Source organism: Choloepus didactylus, chromosome 24, assembly GCF_015220235.1.
Source record: "Choloepus didactylus isolate mChoDid1 chromosome 24, mChoDid1.pri, whole genome shotgun sequence".
NCBI lineage: Eukaryota > Metazoa > Chordata > Mammalia > Pilosa > Megalonychidae > Choloepus > Choloepus didactylus.
Window position 1 is genome coordinate 9682404 of NC_051330.1, and position 16964 is coordinate 9699367.

Sequence of the window (16964 nt, forward strand, 5' to 3'; positions counted from 1 at the left end):
CTAGCTGTCTTGCACTTTCCAAACTCCAAACTCTTTCTCCTCAATTCAGGGCAAACCGCAGGCTCTTTTTGGGTTCTTCTAATGGCTCTGTCACTTGGAAATAAGATGGAGCAATCTCAGTGGCTCATCTTATCTGTTTTTTCTGTCTCAACTAAATGAGCAGTGGCATGTCTATCCTGCACTGTCTGTTGTTAACCATCTAAAAACCATTGCTTCATATATTTAAAATATATATATTTGTTCATTCTCTTATTGTTTAAGGCAGGAGGGTAAATTCAGTATCCTCCTGCCTTAAACAATAAGATATATGAACAAATATATATATGTCATGGCTGGAGCAGAATTGTGATTATGAGTTTTTGATCAGGGTTTTAAGTTCACCATATTGATTGTGGCTAAAAATAATAAAATGGGAAAGTCACACTGTGCTATTCCTTTCTTCCAAATTTTGACTCCCTTCTAAAATTTGCCCACTTTCACTTACTCTCTCAAGCCTTTAAGTTTTTGCATTGTGCCCATAGTTGATCATTGTTATATGCAGGAGGTTGGGAGATGCAACCAAACTTTATTTATTTATTTTTTTAAATGCAGTTTTCTAGATCTTAGTATTATTCCTACAAGTATTTTCAACCAATGTAATAGTCTCCTCTTAAATTAGTATCCCACACATTTATGCTCTGATTCTTTCTATGTTGAACCTAGTCTAGGTCAAGCCTGTCATCTCTATAGTGAACTAGTGACCTGTCCTTCCCACCCTTTTGTCCAGGTTTCTGTTTCCTGACCTCCTCTACCCTTGTGACCACTTGGTACACAGTCCTATCTGAAAGGAAGGCTTGATCTTCCCTTGATGGAGGCAGCTCTCAAGTCATAATATAATAATAATTCATACCTTTATGAATTCATTAAGCAGACATCCAGGTACTCCACAGATGCTAGAGATGCAAGGTTGGAAAATCGAGGTCTCTGTTCTGGAATCGTTTAATTTTACACCAGAAAAGTGAACAGGTGTGGGAACATCAGGGAACAGGTGTGAAATTAAGTGTAACGGCCTTAAATAATTGCTATAAAAGTCCTAACAAAGTACAGAAGGGGCTTAAGAGAAGCATTGTATAGGGGAGCAGGGACAATGCATACAGCCATGCAAGCTGTGCACTGGGACAGTGCTAGGGGCACCCCTGACCTTCTCCCCCAGGTAAATCACGTCCCCCTAGATGGCCAACGGGATCCAGAGTTGTGCAGTTGATACCTGCACAGCAGTCCACTACAGGCTTGAAAGCATGTGGGAAAGCCTCACAGGAGAGGCCAATTTTGAGACTCGAGTGATGAGTACCCACCTGCCAATAATGATGGAATAATAAAAGTGAATATCTTATAGTCAATTGAAAGATATTTAAAAAAAAAAAACACTTTAAAAAACACTAACATATTTGATCCCCATGACAATGTGATGGGCTTGATAGAGGTCAAAAGATCCCGGACACTTCACATCCAGCCAGCTCTCCCATGTGGCTGGTGGCATAAGCACGAGTGAACCATTGAGAATGACACCGTCTCAGCCCAATGGGACTCCTTCTTTCCCACTTACACTGGATGCTTTATGCCCTTACCTTCCTGGGTTCTGGGTCCTTGGTTTTGTGCTGCTTGTAGCTTGAGGTGGGAGACACTCTCTTTGCAAGCCCTGGAGCTAGGGAAAATCATTGATTACCCTGGGGTGTGGTATTTATGGATATGTTAATTGTTGATTATAATGCTAATGTATTTATTTCTCTGGAGGAAATTGAAGTTCAGAGAAGAGGAGTCACCAGCCCACCTCACATGATAATTAAATAGTGGAGCCAGGTCTTTTGACTCCAAGTCCTGTGTTCTTTCCACAGCTGGACTTAACACCTTCTATTTATTCACTCTCTCTATATGTATTGCCTGCAGAATCTTCTGCTGAAATGGCGATCCTGGTTTAGCCCCATCTTCTTGATTCTCTCTTCATTTTATTTTGTGAGTATCCTGTAGTGTTTTGCCATTGCCCTGATCTGACCCAAATGAATCTAGTTTAATTTTATACCCCTGAGAATGTAGTTGTGGTCATTTCTGCCTTCTGAAAAAGCGCTATGGATTTAACCTAATGATGTTAGACTTCCTGTCTGAGCTGTGTTTCCAAACTCACAGTTGCCTTCTCAGAGTATTTAGCTCAGATGCTACCAGTTAAATCACAACTAATGATATCATCTTAAACACTTCTATAATTTACCCAATTAGTAATTTCTCGTTTTTGAAAATAAATTTGGGGCAGATGGTTCATTAAAATGTAGTAGAAAACATCAAAAATGTTACAGATACAGAAGGAAATAAATGGATAATAGTTAGATTTTATGTTTAAAAAGCCTCCTTCCTCCCAAATAGAGAGAAACAAAGAAGTTTTTGTTTCTAAATAAAAAGGAAAGGAAGTCTTCAAAAATATGTTCATGGGGCAATGAGGATTTAGATTTGTCCATCTATTCCACATTTCATATTACATAAAACTTATTAAAAGTGATTGTTGAAAACCTTTTCTGTTACTTCAGGACATTAGTTACAGTACTGAGCTTTTATGTAGAAAAATATATCGATCTGTTCCTTAGTAATACATTCCATTTTTATGCTTAAAAATTATTCCCCAACTCAGTCAGATAAATATTCACCTATATTTTCTTTTTTTATGAATTCATATTTTTTTCTCTGGAGTTTTGTAGTCAGTTAGAAGGTTTTTTTTAAAATTCAATTTTATTGAGGCTGTTCACATACCATACAATCATTCAAAGATCCAAAGTGCACAATCAGTTGCCCATGGTACTATCATACAGCTGTGCATCCATCGCCACAATTAATTTTTTCAATTTTTGAACACTTTCATTACTCCAGAAAAGAAATAGACAAAAAAGAAATCTCAAATCCTCCCATACCCCTAACCTTCCCCCCCCCCTCCATTATTGGCTCATGGTATTGGTATAGTATATTTGTTACTGTTGATGAGAGAATGTTGAAATACTACTAACTGTAGTAAATAGTTTGCAATAGATATATTTTTCCCTATATACCCCTCTATTATTAACTTCTGGTTATAGTGTCATACACTTGTTCTAGTTCATGAAAGAGATTTCTAATATTCGTACAGTTAATCACAGGACATTGTCCACCACAAGATCTCACTGGTTTATACATTCCCATATTTTAACCTCCAGCTTTCTTTCTGGTGAAATACATGACTCGAAACTTCCCCTTTCCACCACATTCACACACCATTCAGCACTGTTAGTTATTCTCACAATAACATGCTACTATCACCTCTGTCCATTTCCAAACACTTAAGTTCAACCTAGTTAAACATTCTGTTCATAATAAGCAACCGCCCCCCATTCTTTGGCCTCATTCTATATCCTGGTAACTTATATTTCATGTCTATGGGTTTGTCTTATGTATCTGACTTATTTCACTTATTTCACTCAATAGAGTACCCTCAAGGTTTCTTCATCAATCCTTTTTTTTTCACCCACCATACATTCTGTCCTAAGTAAAAAATCGATGGTTCCCTATATAATTACCTATTTGTGCATTCACCACCATCACCACTATCTGTATAAGGACATCTCCACTTCTTCAACAAAAAAGAAGGAAGTGTCAAAGAAGGTAGAAAGACAAAAGAAAAAGAAAAAGAAAGAAAAAAAATGACAGCTAAAAAGCAACAAAAGGAAAGATAGAATTAAAATAAAGTACAACAAAAGAGTTAGACAACATCACAAATGCCAAGAGCCCCATGCCTGGCTCTTATGACCCCCTCTTCTAGGCATTTAGCTTTCGTATATTGCCTTTGTTACATAAAGGAAGAATAATACAATGTTTCTGTTAATGATAGTCTCTAGTTTGCACTGACTGTATTTTTCCCCAGTACCACCCCATTTTTAACACCTTGCAAAGTTGATATTCATTTGTTCTCCCTCACATAAAAACATATTTGTACATTTTATCACAGTTGTTGAGCACTGTAGGTTTCACTAAGTTATACACTCCCAGTCTTTATTTTCCCTCTTTCTTTCTGGTGTCCCACATACCCCCATCCTTCCTCTTTCAACCATTCTCACAGTCATCTTTGGTCAGTGTACTTACATTGTTGTGCTACCATCACCCAAAATTGTGTTTCCAACCTCTCACTCCTGTCTTTTCCTATCTGTCTGTAGTGCTCCCTATAGTATTTCTTGTAGAGCAGGTATCTTGATCACAAACTCTCTCATTGTCTGTTTGTTAGAGAATATTTTAAACTCTCCCTAGTATTGGAAGGACACTTTTGCCAGATATAGGATTCTTGGTTGGTGGTTTTTCTCTTTCAGTATCTTAAATATATCACACCGCTACTTTCTTGCCTCCATGGTCTCTACTGAGAAATCTGCACATAGTCTTATCAAGCTTCCTTTGTATGTGATGGATTGCTTTTCTCTTGCTGCTTTCAGGATTCTCTCTTTGTCTTTGATGTTTGATAATCTGATTATTAAGTGTCTTGGTGTAGATCTATTCAGATCTATTCTGTTTGGGGTATGCTGTACTTCTTGGATTTGTAATTTTATGTCTTTCATAACAGATGGGAAAGTTTCATTATTTCCTCTATTATTGCTTCTGCCCCTTTTCCCTTCTCTTCTGCTTCTGGGACATCCATGACATGTACATTCATGCACTTCATGTTGTCATTCAATTCCCTGAGATGTTGTTCATATTTTTCCACTCTTTTCCCTATCTGTTCTTTTGTGTGTAGGATTTCAGATGTCTTGTTCTCCAGTTCCTGAGTGTTTTCTTCTGCCTCTTGAACTCTGCTGTTTTATGTCTCCATTGTGTTTTTCATCCTTTATGTTGTACCTTTCATTTCCATAGATTCTGTCAGTAGTTTTTCCAAATTTCGATATCTACCTTATGTTCACCCAGCATTTTCTTTTTATGCTTCATCTCTTTTACCATATCTTCCCTGAACTCGTTGATTTGGTTTTTGAATTAATTTAGCATATGTCTTTGAGATCTTTAATTGATTGTTTCATTAAAGTGAAACAATATCTCAATTGTATCTTAATTGATGTGTAAGTTTGTTCTTTTGGGCCATATCTTCATTTTTTCTAGTGTGATTTGTAGTTTTCTGTTGTCTAGGCATCTGGTTTCCTTGGTTACCCCAATCAGATTTTCCCAGACCAGAACATGTTCAGGTCTCAGAATGGGGCTATATTCAGTGTCAAGTTTCCCTGAGGGTGTGTCTTAGAAGATTGACAGACTTTCCTGTGAGGTCTCTAGCCACTGTGCTTTTCCTAACCTGCCCAGCAGGTGGCACCTGTCAGGCTGTCACTCCTCACTGGTGTAAAGAGCTCTGGTCCCTTTAGTTCTCAGCTTAGGTTGTTTCTGTTTTGTCTGTTTTCCCCCAGGCCCTGGGATCTGAGTTCTGAAGGAAGGATAGGCACTAAAGCTGGGCCCCATCTCCTTCCTCTCAGGGAAGATACACCCCCTAGAGAGTTATCTTCTGTATTTAAATTCCTCCTTTGTTTCTATGACTCTGTTAACTCCACCCCTATCTGGGTCAGTGTGCTGTGAACTGAAAATGGCTGAGGCTCTCTCCACTGAGCCACTCAGGTTGAGAGAGAAAAAAAAGGGAAAGAAAGTCCCTTTTCAGAGCCAGTCCAGAGTCTCCCAATTTTGCCCATTGGTCAGAGAGAGCACCTGGTCTTATGGGCTCCCAGGGGCACAGGCATTTTCTGGCTCTTTAAGGTCAGTCATCTCTAAAAGCATCTGTATTTTTCCTTCTTTTTTTTAATTAATTTTTTTCCTGCCAGCCCCACCTCCTCTCCACTTGTAGCGACCTCAGGATAGTTTGCTGCTTGTTAGAGGTTTGTCTATGTTTGTAGTTTGTATTTAGCAGTCCATATTTGTTAATTAAAACCCCAGTTGGAGGTGGGCAAGCTAAATTCACTTGCTCCAGGACTGCTGGTCTTTCCCACAGCAAGGTCTTGCAGCTCAGCCTGCTGTGGGGGAAGGGGCTCCTGGTGCAGTTCCACAGTTTTTACTTACAGATTTCATGCTGTGATCTCAGCCACTCCACCCAATCCAGGTTAGTGTATGATGTGTGGACAGTCACGGTTGTCCCCCAGCAGTTGTTCCAGATTATTTACTAGCTGTTCTTGGTTGTTTATTAATTGCTCCAGGGGACTAACTAAATTCCACTCCCCTCTATGTGCCATGTTGGACCTCTTGTTATGAATTCATATTTTCATAATAACAATTTTAATTGTCCCTAACTAATTTTGTCTATTTGGTGAGACTTTAATATATATTTTCTCCAAATAGCCAATTTCCCTCAGAACAATCACTAAATAATCATTCCTTTGTAAATGGTGTTTAGTATTTTTCTATCATATTGTAAGTCCATATATATTTTCTGCAATTACCAGTTTAGCTACTCTTTTCCACTGATTTGTGGGCACTTTACTTTTTTTGCCCGCTTACTATACTGCTTTAATTATTGTGCCTTTAGCAGATGTTGTTCTTGTTATTCTTATTCCTTTTGTTCTTTCAGATAAACTTTTGCTTATCTACTTAGGTTATAAATCACATTTGAATTTTGATTGTTGTCACAATAAAATTAAGATTAATTTCAGCAGAATCTTTAAAGTTTTTCATTTTCCTAACCAGGGATGTGGAATACTACTCAATTTATTTATGTCAATAAGTTTATCGTTTGATGCCCTGAAATCAGCTTTCAAACAAATAAGTCAAAATGGAAAATATGTTTGGTTTGAGAAGATCTTTCAGGCCATCTCACTCACATTGTTTCTATTTGTAAGATGAACTCTTCATTAAAAAAGATTTTATTGTGACATATAACAAGAGGCATAAAAATGTTTAGATCCATTTACCTAGCAAGCCCACATTTGGAAGTTTGTCCTGAGTATAGTGCAAAATGCTCTATGCCAAGGTTTAGGAAGCAAAAATATTCCTCTCTGGAGAATGATTCCATAGATATATTGTGTACCATTACATAATAGAATATTATGTAGAAATTTAATAGAATTTTGAGGACTGTTATAGTCTACTAATGCTGCCAGAATGTAAAACACCAGAAATGGATCGGCTTTTATAAATGGGGTTTATTTGGTTACAAAGTTACAGTCTTAAGGCCATAAAGTGTCTAAGGTAAGTCATCAACAATTGGGTACCTTCACTGGAGGATGGCCAATGGTGTCCGGAAACCTCTGTTATCTGGGAAGGCATGTGGCTGGCGTCTGCTCCAAAGTTCTGGTTTCAAAATAGCTTTCTCCCAGGACGTTCCTCTGTAGGCTTCAGCTCCTCAAAAATGTCACTCTTAGTTGCTCTTGGGGTGTTTGTCCTCTCTTAGCTTCTCGGGAGCAAGAGTCTGCTTTCAATGGCCGTCTTCAAACTGTCTCTTATCTGCAGGTACTCTCAGCTTCTGTGCATTCTTCAATGTGTCCCTCTTGGCTGTAGCAAGCTTGCTCCTTCTGTCTGAGCTTATATAGTGCTTTGTCCACTTATCTTTATTAATCACAAAGAAAAATGTAATAGAAAAATTGTTGGAGGGATAGGAGTTACCTAAAGAGGCTACAGTTCTGACCAATTTCTTGAGAGCAGCCTCAGAAAAGATAGGAAAGACTCTGTGTCCCTTGGATAAGATTTAGGAGATGAAGGTACGTTTTCCCATTTGCATAACCGGAAAGGCATACAACCATGTCCACTTTCCTCTCTGCCCTCACATTGTGGATTGTGATGCAAAGGATCTCTGGTTCCAATGGACTCTGCTCATCTCTTGGTGCCAACTATGTGTATAATCCTACACACTCGTGTGTCAGAGTGGAGTGGAAAAGTAGACACAGGAGAGAAAGAGTGATGGGAGCCTAACTCTTTACCTTCATGTGGAAGTGACACTGGTCAGCTCAAGGTAACCACCTCCATCTCCAACCACCTCTGCCTCTGTGCCCCGCTCACCTGACGGAGGCAGGGTTGGCCGCTGGGCGCCATATCTTACACCCACCATCTCCTCCAAATCTGGTCTATTGCTTAACTCGTGATCTAGAGGTCAAAAAAAAAAAAAAATCATGTCCCTCTACTCTGACTTTCCCCAAGTTCATTTTAAAAATACTTCTCAACAAAGAGCAGAGATTTATGTTGATGAGGGACCAACATCTGAAAATGCAGAAAAACTGTAAACTCCCATCGGAAAATATCTATTTTTGCTGAAGAAGAAGAAAAAAGTCAAGCCAAGACTTCTCAGCTGACAGAAGTGCTATCTAAAAGACTGCTGCCATCATCTGTAAGGAAGAAAAACATTCAGAACACTAGACAAAAGACTGTTTTTAAAGAAAAATCAAGCCAGATTTTCAAAAAAAAAAAAAATTAAAAAGCTGAACAAACTAAAATCAGAAGGCTATTTGGCTTGTTTTAAATAGCCAAGACTTCAGTATTTTTAAATGAAAGGAAACCAGGTCCATGAAAACACAAAAATGAAATAAAATAGCTGGCAGAAAGTTTGCCTGTTCCTCCTCCAATATTTAAAAGCTTCAAATGGATCCAGCTTAAAGGAACAGGCTCATTAAAAAGATGAGACGTTGATTTGAATAACCAGGTCAATTTTAACTACAGTTTAGATACTCCATACTGGGAATCAAAAATAATAGCTAGCAAGAAGAGCGAAAATAATGTTCTTTCATTATCAGGTATGTCCCAGCTCGCCCTGGCTCCAAGATTTAATTGTAATGTTCAAGAAGCTCACTAAGTCTGACTGCTGCAAGAGTAAATCCAGGTGGGTCTGAGCTTGGTCCGGTCGTGATGGAAACCTAACTCCTCTTACTTCCTTACAGGTGTAAAATTCAGCTCATAAGCTCCAATGTGCAAGAGCTACTGCCTTCCATCTCTTAAACCCAACTGGACCCCAGGAGACTTGAACCTCGGGAGGTTTTCCAGGCACAGTTATGAGGTCACTGAACATCGCTGGGGCGCCAGGGGCGCTGGGGCTGCCCTCCTGTATGTACCTTTGTCCCCGCCGCCTGCTTCCAGGGCTCAGGCATCTGGGATGGGTGGGGAGCCTGTGCCCAGGAGCCAGGTCCCTGCAGCCGTTCCCGCGGGGGCTCCCTCGCAGGTGGTGGTGGGGGGATGGGGCATCTGTCCGCGCCATCCTGTGTCGCAGCACCTTCCCAGGCACACGCGAGGCACTCTCAGGGTCCTCACAGGGCACTCTCAGGGTACATGTAGGGCACTTTCAGGGTACACGCAGTGTCCTCACAGGGTACACACGGGACACCAGCAGGGCACTCTCAGGGTACGTGCAAAGCACTCTCAGGGTACACACAAGGTACACACAGGGCACTCTCCGGGTACACACAGCATCCTCATAGGGTACACACAGGGTACACACAGGACACCAGCAGGGCACTCTCAGGGTACATGCAAAGCACTCGCAGGGTACACGCAAGGTCCTCACAGGGTACACACAGGGCACACGCAGGGCACACGCAGGGCACTCTCAGGGTACATGCAAGGCACTCTCGAGGTACATGCAAGGTGCACACAGGGCACTCTCAGTACACGCAAGGTCCTCACAGGGTACACGGAGGGCACATGCAGGGCACTTTCAGGGTCCTTACAGGGTACTCTCAGAGTACACTCATGGCACCCATCGTGCACTCTCAGTGTACATACAGGGTCCTCACAGGGCACTCTCAGGGTACATGCAAGATCCTCACAGGGTACACACAGGGCACACACAGAGACAATCTCAGGGTACACGCAGGGCACACATAGAGCACTCTCAGGGTACATGTGGAGCGGACAAAGGGCACTCTCGGGCACACATAGGGCACTCCCACGGTACACACAGGGTCCTCACAGGGCACTCTCAGGTTACATGCAGGGCACTCTCAGGGTTCATGCAAGGTCCTCAGGGTATACACAGGGCACATGCAGGGCACTCTCAGGATATACACAGGGTCTTCACAGGGCACTCTCAGGGTCCTCGCAGGGCCCTCTCAGGGTACACACAGGGCACATGCATGGCACTCTCAGGGTGCACACAGGGCACTATCAGGGTATATGCAAGGTCCTCAGGTTATACACAGGGCACATGCAGGGCACTCTCAGGGTACACACAGGGTCTTCGCAGGGCACTCTCAGGGTCCTCGCAGGGCCCTCTCAGGGTACACACAGGGCACATGCATGGCACTCTCAGGGTGCACACAGGGCACTATCAGGGTATATGCAAGGTCCTCAGGTTATACACAGGGCACATGCATGGCACTCTCAGGGTGCACACAGGGCACTCTCAGGGTACACACAGGGTCTTCACAGGGCACTCTCAGGGTCCTCGCAGGGCCCTCTCAGGGTACACACAGGGCACATGCATGGCACTCTCAGGGTGCACACAGGGCACTCTCAGGGTACACACAGGGTCTTCACAGGGCACTCTCAGGGTCCTCGCAGGGCCCTCTCAGGGTACACACAGGGCACATGCATGGCACTCTCAGGGTGCACACAGGGCACTCTCAGGGTACACACAGGGTCTTCACAGGGCATTCTCAGGGTCCTCGCAGGGCACTCTCAGGGTACATGCAGGGGATACACAGGGCAATCACAAAACTCACATAGGACACATGCAGGGCAGACGCAGGACAGATGCAGGTCACTTGTCTCCAACATGGGTGGGAAGTGTGGGGACCACCAGAATCAGCTTTTCCCAAGAAGTCCTCAACCTTAGGAATGCAATCCGATGAAATCATTTTGGAAAAAAAGGATTAGAAAGAAATAAAAGTTTCTTTTTCTAACAAATAACATCTCTTCACAAGAAACACATCTCACTTCATCCCATAAATGAGTCTGAGAATTTAAGGATATGGTGAACTATTCTCAAAGGTTAGTGTAATTACATTAAAGGAACATTGTTTGTTTTTGTTGTTAATGTTCTGCTGATACCAAACAAAAGCGGTGTGTTCTCTGCCCGATGTGCATAACAGCCAATCCACGACACGCGGGTTTCAAAGAGAGAAAGAGTTTAATGCTATGTGTGTGCAAAGCAGGAGAGCAGATGGCTTATGGTACCAAAACTCCGTGTCCCAGTTCTAAGGAGTTCAGGGTTTTTATGGATTCAAACAACAGGGGATGGAGATGTTACCATTATGATAGTAACTGCAAATAGGGCAGAGACTAGTTGATAGTAACTGTAAATAGGGCTGAGACTAATAATTTCAGGTATTAACTTCTGCCTATTCTACAATATAGAAAGAAAAACATCTATATAACAATTCAGTAATCATAATCATTTGTTAATTCTTAATTTCTTGGTTACAATGCTATGATGATTCCTTTAAAAGTGTTCTCGTTAATGTATTCAATATTCATCTTACAGAATTTTTATTTAAAACTAGGAGGCAATTCCCACTCTTCTGCCCCTATAAGACTTTGCCAAAATCCACAATCAATGTGCCCTACCAGGATATAGATACGCTAGGGTCTAGTCATTGTTTGTCTACCCTACCTCTACTACCCCCCACCCTCCAATGCCTCAAATATTCCTTTATTTAACAAAGACCTGTTCAAAGACTAAATACGAACCAAGCACTATGCAGAAGTAGAATCCTCCTTGGAGGAAGCATTAGAGAGCCACTGAGAGTGCTGGTACGTGCGAGTCCTGGAAAACTCTGTGGCTTTCATCTTTTTCCAGGAAATTAATGGGCCACCATTGCACACACACATACACACGCAATTTTGCTGACACCTTAACAAATTCCCTTAGCCGCCAATCAGTGGCCATGTATTAAGAACTTCATGTTTGTCCACCACTGCATTGGGTGCTTTGGTGAATGCAGAATAAATAGTTGTCTATAGTTCCCTACATGCTTTGCTCTATGCTAATAAGTATAGACACTGTTCATGAAAGAGTGACAGAGTGGGGGGTGGGGCACGATGGGAATGGGCCTGAATAACTGATGAACACGCAGAAGACTTCCATGCTGTGACAGCCATTTGATTTCCAATGAGCCATTCTCTCAGCTCGCTCCCTGACATCCCAGCCTGGAAAGAATACCTCTGGTTCCACTTGCTATTAGAAATTCCTGCTTCTGCTGGTCACTGATATCCTACACTTATGCCTCCCTATCACCTTCTTATAAAAGGCATTTTAATGCACATGCTTTGAGATCAAACAGGGCACAATGCAAATGAATATTTGGTTTGTTGTTGGCGGCCGTCTTTTTGTTTTATCATTCTATGGGTTATCTTTCCATGGTTTTTTTATTTGTAAAATTCTTTTCATATCTTAAAAAATTGATTCAGAAATGGTTATTTATCTCTATCATTTTTTTACCTTTACTTTCTCTTTTTAAATTCATTTTTATTGAGATATATTCACATACCATGCAGTCATACAAAGCGTACATTCAGTTGTTCACACTACCATTATATAGCGTGCGTTCATCACCAAAATTAATTTTTGAACATTTTCATTACCACGCACACAAAAATAATAAGAATAAAAACTAAAGTGAAAAGAACAATTAAAGTAAAAAAGAATACTGGGTGCCTTTTTTTTTCTTTTCTTTTTTGCCCCCGTTTTTCTACTCATCCATCCATACACTGGACAAAGGGGAGTGTGGTCCTTATGGCTTTCCCAATCACATTGTCCCCCCTCATAAGCTACATTTTTATACAATTGCCTTCAAGATTCAAGGGTTCTGGGTTGTAGTTTGATAGTCTCAGGTATTTACTACTAGCTACTCCAATTCACTAGAACCTAAAAAGGGTTGTCTAAATTGTGCGTAAGAGTGCCCACCAGAGTGACCTCTCGGCTCCTTTTGGAATCTCTCTGCCACTGAAGCTTATTTCATTTCCTTTCACATCCCCCTTTTGGTCAAGAAGATGTTCTCCATCCCACAATGCCTGGTCTACATTCCTCCCCAGGAGTCATATTCCACGTTGCCAGGGAGATTCACTCCCCTGGGTTTCAGATCCCATGCAGGGGGGAGGGCAGTGATTTCACCTGCTAAGTTGGCTTAGCTAAAGTATCACTATCATTTTTACTGTTCTAGTCACTCTAAGTTTTTTCTTGCAAGACAGTGTTTCAAGGTTAAATAATCCATTCCATTTTTGCATTTTCCTATCAAGGTAAATAAACACTAATCACAGCCCCATCACCTCTTTTTAAAATCAGAGTAGAAATTAAAGCCAAGAGCTCAAAAAACAAAACAAACAAATCAAAACAAAATAAAAAACCCACACAACTAGCCCATATAGGCAAAAGAACCAGAGTTGGGGCTTCTGGTTTTTGGAAACTGAATGTGTTTTTGCAGTTGGATATTTGGAATTTGCAATGAAAACACTCCTTTCCTCAATTTCTTCTCTTAATAACCTTCATTTACTTGTGGAATCGAATGACATACCATTTTTCAAACTGCTTCTTTTCTATTATAAAAGAGAATTCCATACCACTATGGTTATTATTCTATAATTGTGAATATTTTAATGTACTTCAAATACTTTCACCGGGAGTAGATATTTAATTCCAAAGATTATTAGGAAGATACCTATAAATATCGTGATTTTAATGATTATTTATATTCTAAGAAAATCACCATGTTTTGTGACTTGGCCACGTTCCATTCACACATATATTCAATTATCTAATGTAAATACAAATTATAATTATGAGTAGTTCCAATGCTCTCCCAAATTCTGGTGAGTACAGAACAGTCTTTTAAGTCTCAATATTTATAGTCTTTAGTCATTTTTATGTATTTGTTTCTTAACATGACAATTGATGATCATTTCTTTCTTTGTAAAGAAACGCAATCATTATCAAAACAAACAAATAAATAAAAGACCGAGTGTCATTAGCCACAGGAAGAAAAGGAAACAGTGCATCCCTGGGACAGATTCAAAGAGTTTTTGATTGGGGCTGGGTTCATGACACATTTCATTTTCCCTCAGGGCTAGTTTCTCTCTTTTTTTCTCTTTTATAGTCTTAAGAGTGTCAAAACCAAAAAGGCATTTTGCATATTCAGGTAATAGATATCAACATAAATATTTTTGTTTTCAAAAGGAACTGAGTTTGTTCACAGGGACATTTAAAAACAATCTAGAAAATATATCTATCTTGCTGTAAAAAACGTTCTAGAAGGCCAGTGTTACTTGTATGAATTCCAATAGAAAAGTATGGATGTACAGTGCTAACGTCTTTTTGGATGAAATATGGCTAAGGGGAAATGGCAAACACTGCAACTTCAAGATGATACTTTGATCATGTTGTATTCGTTGAAGTGCTATGAAAGCTGAAATAAATTTCAGATGTGTTTGGCTTGAGGCTAAATTAAATAAATCCCTGGAAATTGCCTAATTGACCATTATGGCATACTATGCCAAATTAGCAAAGAGTATAACTTTTGTTTTATGATCTCTGCAGGACCAGCAATTTAGTAAAAACCCCAACCAGAAAAGCTGATAAACTCTGGGTAGTTTTCCTTTTCAAAAGATTGTGTTAATTTCCGGGAAATATTATATGTGGGCAAATAAGATGAGTGAATTGAAAAGGGAGTATAGATGTTTCATCATTTTTACTCCCTTCTGTATTTCTTTTTCTTGTGTGTTCGGTTCTGTCTTTCTTAAGTATGAGAGTCATGACAGTGAAACTAACAGGGCTGCTTTTATACCCCAGAGCTGAGATGCCCGTGCAGCATCTAGAAAGACTTTGGAGCAAAGAATCAGCTCCTTAACTTTCTCACCAGATGAAAAGATTCGTTGGAGGATTGCAAGCATTTTTTAAAACATTTCTCCGAGCTTATAATTTACTTTTCATAATAAAGAGAGGCTGTTTACTCTGTATTCAGCCTTTTTTTTTCCCCCTCCTTGTGAATAATTTCTTTTGAAAAGTAAGCTGCTGTTACGGTTTGATGTGTCACGACTCTGTTGTGTTGGAAAGGAGGCTTTGGATCTATCCAGAAAAAGCAGCTCTGCTTTGGATGCCATTTTCCTTTTTTGTCTTTCTGAACCAAACTGCAGAATGCTAGTACATATAGTGGTTACCCAAAGCCTCTGTAAGCTTCTTTGAAGCTTAATAGTTGCCAACTAGAATGATGTCCCCTGTGCCTTGGCTGGTCCCAGCAGAAGGAGGATATCATTGGAGTGTCTTTACGTAACAGATTTATTCTGACCTGATTCCTGGTCATTGTAGAATGGGAGCATTATAGGGCTTTTTTATTTATGGTCATATTCTCTCCTGATTCCCTAATAGGTCACATGACTTTTTGTTAAATTAATTTTGTTTTGAGGTTTTTGGAGAATTTGGTGAAATTCTGGAGCAATACATGCCCACCACAAAAGGCCCATTGAAGTCCCAGCTCCTGGTCATGTGTGTGTGTGTGAACCCATCTGTAAACAGGACGTTTGAAGTTGTTATTAGGTAAGGTGTGTCCAAACTGAAGGAGGGTGGGTCTTCCTCCAGCATGGCTGAAGTCCTTACAAGTAAAGGAAATTTGACAAGGAGAGAGAAGCCACGGGGAGTAACCGGAAGCAGGAAGTCAATGGAACCTGGAGGAAAAGAAGACATCGCCAGATGTATTGCCATGTGACAGAAAAGCCAGGAACCCCCAAAACTGCCAGCCAGCCAGAAGATACCAACCCAGAGGAAGCAAATCTCTGAAATAGTAATCCAATAAATTCTTGTCGTTAAGACTACCCATTGCGTGGGTTCTGTTTTCAGCAGCCAGGAAACCAATACAACCACCTTGAGTGAAAATACCAAGGTCAACAGTAATGTCATTAGAAATGAGTACTCCTCTTTACCAAATTTCTTTGTAGGTTGCAATTGGCAAATGGAACAGCCAAGGATAAACATTTGTGTCTTTTAAAAAATGTATTTTTCAAAGTCAACTTGAACATCAAACATGTCTAATCATCTTAAGTATCAGGTACCTCGGATTTAGCTGGGGCCTTTTCTTTCAGGGCATGAAAAATATTTATATGCATTATTTTATTTCCATATCAAATCTGTGAGCCAGCACTGTCGCTGTCCTTTATGCAGATGGGAAAACTGAGCTTCAGAGAAGCTCGGTGCTAATGGCATAGTGGGACTACATATCAGATTTCCTGTTTTCCATTTCTGTCCCTGAGAAGATTTAGCTTTCATTTGGTTACTGGAAATCCACAGGGTAAATGGTTGTCTCCCTCCCTCCTTTCCTTCTTTTTTCCCTCCTCTCTTTCTTCCTAAGAGAAAAGGAACGTGTTTAAGATTTAAAGAGTAATAAGCTCGTAACAGTACTTTTATTTTCATTTGCTCAGGAGAATAACGATTTTTACTAAGGACTGGATTTCAATGGGTTTGTTGCCAATTCATGGAGTTTGTTTCATGATGATTTGTGACTTAGGAATCTTGAAATACTTCCCATTGCTTTCAGTCTGTTGGATTTTGCTCATCAAAGAGTCATTTTCAGCAAGTGTGCTGCAAATGCCATTTCTTCTTGGAAATTGATCTTGTTAGATGGATTTCTTGGAAATCAGCCTTTAAGGAGTCATTCCTGTTGAAAGAGCTGTTCAAGTTTTCTTGGGATTTAGTTGAACACTCTTATACCAATGCACATAATTTCTTTGGTCCTTTATTTGAATCTTTATCTTTTTTAGGCGTTTAGATATAATAATAATTTCCTTTCAGAAAAATTGTTACTTGATGTCTTAGTTTCCTGGCTGCTAAAACAAATACCATAAGTGGGTTGGGTAGAACAACAGAAATTTATTGGCTCACAGTTCTGAGGCTAGAAGTCCAAAATCAAGGTGTCATCGAGGCAATGCTTTCTCCCTGTAGACTGTGGTCTTCCAGAGCCGGCTGCCAATGATCCTTGGTCCTTGACTTTTCTGTCACATGGCAATGCACATGGTGGCATCTTCTCTTTTCTTCCCTAGTTCTGTTGACTTTCAGC